The sequence below is a fragment of the Euphorbia lathyris genome, chromosome 1, assembly GCF_963576675.1.
Source record: "Euphorbia lathyris chromosome 1, ddEupLath1.1, whole genome shotgun sequence".
NCBI classification, from domain to species: Eukaryota; Viridiplantae; Streptophyta; class Magnoliopsida; order Malpighiales; family Euphorbiaceae; genus Euphorbia; species Euphorbia lathyris.
The window spans coordinates 35,151,500-35,155,101 of record NC_088910.1 but is presented as its reverse complement, the minus strand read 5'-3'; positions in this window follow the sequence as shown (position 1 = coordinate 35,155,101).

The following is a 3,602-nucleotide window of genomic DNA, read 5'->3' as shown; positions in this document are numbered from 1 at the left end:
GGGGACCACCGCCGAGATTCACTCATGGTATGATAGGCTAGGTGCCGCGGCGAGAGCCCGTGTGCAGGAGTTGGGCTTCGAGCCCTTTATTGCAGCGCTGCCCCGCACCAACGGGGTATGCGATCCTTTTGGCCTACGGGCCTTATGCGAGCGGTGGGTTGACTCGACCCACACCTTCCACCTTTCCTTTGGGGAGATGACCATCTCGCCTCGAGATTTTTCGCTGTTGACAGGATTGCGAGGGAGCAACACTCCCATCCCTTTCCACTTTGGTATGATGCGACCACGGGTCGACCCTGCTAGGCTTGCTACCTTGATTGGATCGGGAGTTCGTCTATGCGCCAAGTCTACTACGGCGAAGTTTGTCTCTACCGCGAGCCTCTTGAGTAGACGTGATTTCTGCGAGACTGACGCTACCGACCTGGCGGTTCGTAGTTTCTTAGTATATGCTCTGAGTGAGACGATTTTCCGCACGAAGGGCGGGAAGGTACATGCGGGCCTCATTCAGGCGCTCAGCGATTTGGATGCAGCGGCTTCTTATGATTGGGCAGGGGCAGGCTTAGCCTTTCTTTACAAGTTCTTGGATCTGACTTGCCGGAAGCGCAAAGACTTCGGCGGTTATACCTTTGCCCTGCTGGTGCGTGACGCCTTCTTGACTTATCCGTCTTATCTTTTTCGCATTTTTCACACTCCTAGTCCTTGTTTTTACCGCAGGTGTGGGCATACGAGAGACACATCCTTCCTAGCCGGTCTCGACCTCGACCGAGAGTGCCGAGGCCGCCATTTATGACTCGATGGAGGGACTTCGACTTAAGCGCTGAGAGGAGTCGGACAGTGTCGCGACTTCTGGATCGGATCGACTCGCTGACCCTGAGTCAGGTAGATTTTGCCTCATCGTGCCAGATTTTGGTTTGAGCCATTCTGACTTTCTCTTTGTGTATTTTGCTTTAGATTCAGTTCAGGTGGGATGACCTCGACTTCGGCCCTGAGTATGCATACGTGTCGATAATCCAGGAGCAGCAGTGTGTGCTCACCGGCCCCTGCGTGCGGACATGGTATCTAGAGGATCGAGGCATTATCGGGGTTAGAGACGCTCATTGGACGCCGGGTGAGATCCCTATCTCTATGTTCGCGGTACGGACTCTGCCCTTATCGACCATTCGTCGAGATCTGACCCGTTGTTTTGTCGGTAGAGTGGTCTGGATTCATGTCGGGGGCCGCGAGCCTTATTTGTCTACTTTACTAAGCGCGAGGGATGCCCCGACGGCAGCGATGGAGGTAGATCCGGTGGCGGACGTGTTTTTGAGAGAGGCGGTCGAGGCCGTCTTTGGTCAGGCGGAGGTTCCGGTAAGTGATTCCGCCCTCTTTTCATTTTATTCATGATATGCTCGGAGGTTTTATTGTGTGTGTTTTTTTTTTTCCAGGAGGGATCTTGGAGGAGTGCCCACTTATCTGATTTTTTTGATGGCACTCAGACTCAGACACCAGCGCGCGAGCAGCCCTACTTCGTCGGCGAGTCCTCCAGCGCAGCCCGACCGGAGAGATCGTCCATAGGCGTGCCCATACCAGGCTACGGGAGGGATTATGCTACGATCCGCTATGACGAGTCTGGGACACCTTATGCGGGATTCGAGGCGGCCCCTCCTATCTTCTCCTCGAGGATCCCGTTTGATCCCTCGGACGCTTCACTGACCACTAGGGATACCTGTACAGACTACGTGGATCTATCCGGCTTCCTACGAGATTGCCTCAGCTTGCGTTGCACCGACCACCTGGTATGTATCATTACTATACTTTAGTGTAGTGAAATGTATGCATGTATGTATGATTTATGTTTTTGCCTATGCTGCCTCTTATCTGTTTTTTTTTTCTTTTTTTTTGTAGAGTGATCTTCATGCCCATGAGCGGAGACAGAGTGAGCTAGTGCGGGAAGCTGATGCCCGAGTTGGTCATGTGTATCAAGAGAGGAACGACCACTGGTCGGGGGTGATGCGACGGGAGACTGAGGGTCGCCTTGCCGTCGAGGAGAGGGCGCGTGATGAGTCGATCAGACGCCTTGCTGCAGAGGAGAGAGCACGAGCTGCTGATGAGAGAGCGCGGGTTTCTGATGAGAGAGCGTGAGTTTCTGATGAGAGAGCGCGTGCTACCGAGGAGACACTATCTGCGGAGCGGACATCTCACCTGAGAGATTTTGAGAACTATTGGGACTTCCCTCCGTATTAGGCTCGTTATGTATTGCTTTGTAGCTTTCATTGTTGCTTTGTAGCTTTTATTAGAGTTTCCCCGATGTATAGCTGATGTATAGGGAGTGGGGTGGATAGTAGGTAGGCTTTTTGTGAAAAGTGGGATAGGAAATGTATAACTCGCGATTCATATTACCATGCATTCAGTAGATTATGATGATTCCAATCATTCTCGTCAAATATATTCATGCCTTTATTTATTTACAAACAACAGAAATACTTAGTCTCTTATACATTGTTTTTGTAATTGCTCAAGTCATAACTATTGTTACCAGGACCCGCCTTTCGGTTTTCGGATCCCGACGATTTTTCTTCTCTCCTTTTACTATCCCGGAATTTTTAAATGAGTGCCCTTTCGGGTTTTCACCCATTGGGATTTCCCTTATTGTTGCATAGGTCGCCCTTTGCGAGTTTTCAACCTATCGGGAATTTTCTTTATTTTTCGTTTTTTTTTTTTTTTTACGAAAAGTATTTCTTAAGCCTATCCAGATTGGTAGGTTCGGAGAATTCCATGCCGTCCATTGTGGTTAACTTCACCGCTCCTTTGCTTAGCATCTTTTTTACGACGAATGGTCCTTCCCAGTTAGGCCTGAACCTCCCCCTCGGATCGTTGTGCGTCACACGGATCTGTTTCAGCACCAAATCTCCTTCTTTGATAGGGCTGGTCTTGACTTTTTTATTGAAAGCCCGAGCCATCCTTCTTTGATACAACTGTACATGGTAAAGGGCTTCCATCCTTTTCTCATCAACTAAAGCCAACTGCTCGCATCGCCTCTTTACCCATTCCGCCTCGGGAATTTCTGCTTCCACTGCGATTCTCAATGATCGCTTTTCGATCTCAATCGGCAGGACTGCTTCTGTTCCGTATACCAAGGAGAATGGCGTTGCCCCAGTCGAGATTCTGACTGTCGTGCGATAAGCCCACAACGCGAGTGGGAGGTGCTCATGCCAATTCCGATGTGATTCCAATGTCTTTACGAGGATCCTTTTAAGGTTCTTATTAGCTGCTTCTACTGCCCCATTAGCCTGTGGACGGTACGGAGAAGACCTGTGATGTTCAATGCCATATTCTCGGAAAAGATTCCTTACTTCCCCCTGAAACTGGACCCCGTTATCCGTGATCATGTGATGAGGTACTCCGAACCGGGTGATCAAGTGTTTTTCAATGAACTTTCTCATCTGCTTGGATCCCAGTTTGCTAAACGACTCAGCTTCTACCCATTTGGTGAAATAATCGATGGCGACTGCAACAAACTTATGTCCTTTCGAAGCGTTAGGCCTTACTTCGCCGATGATGTCAATGCCCCAGGCAGCGAATGGCCAAATAGGTGCTAGCACATGTAGTTCCATGGCAGGAAG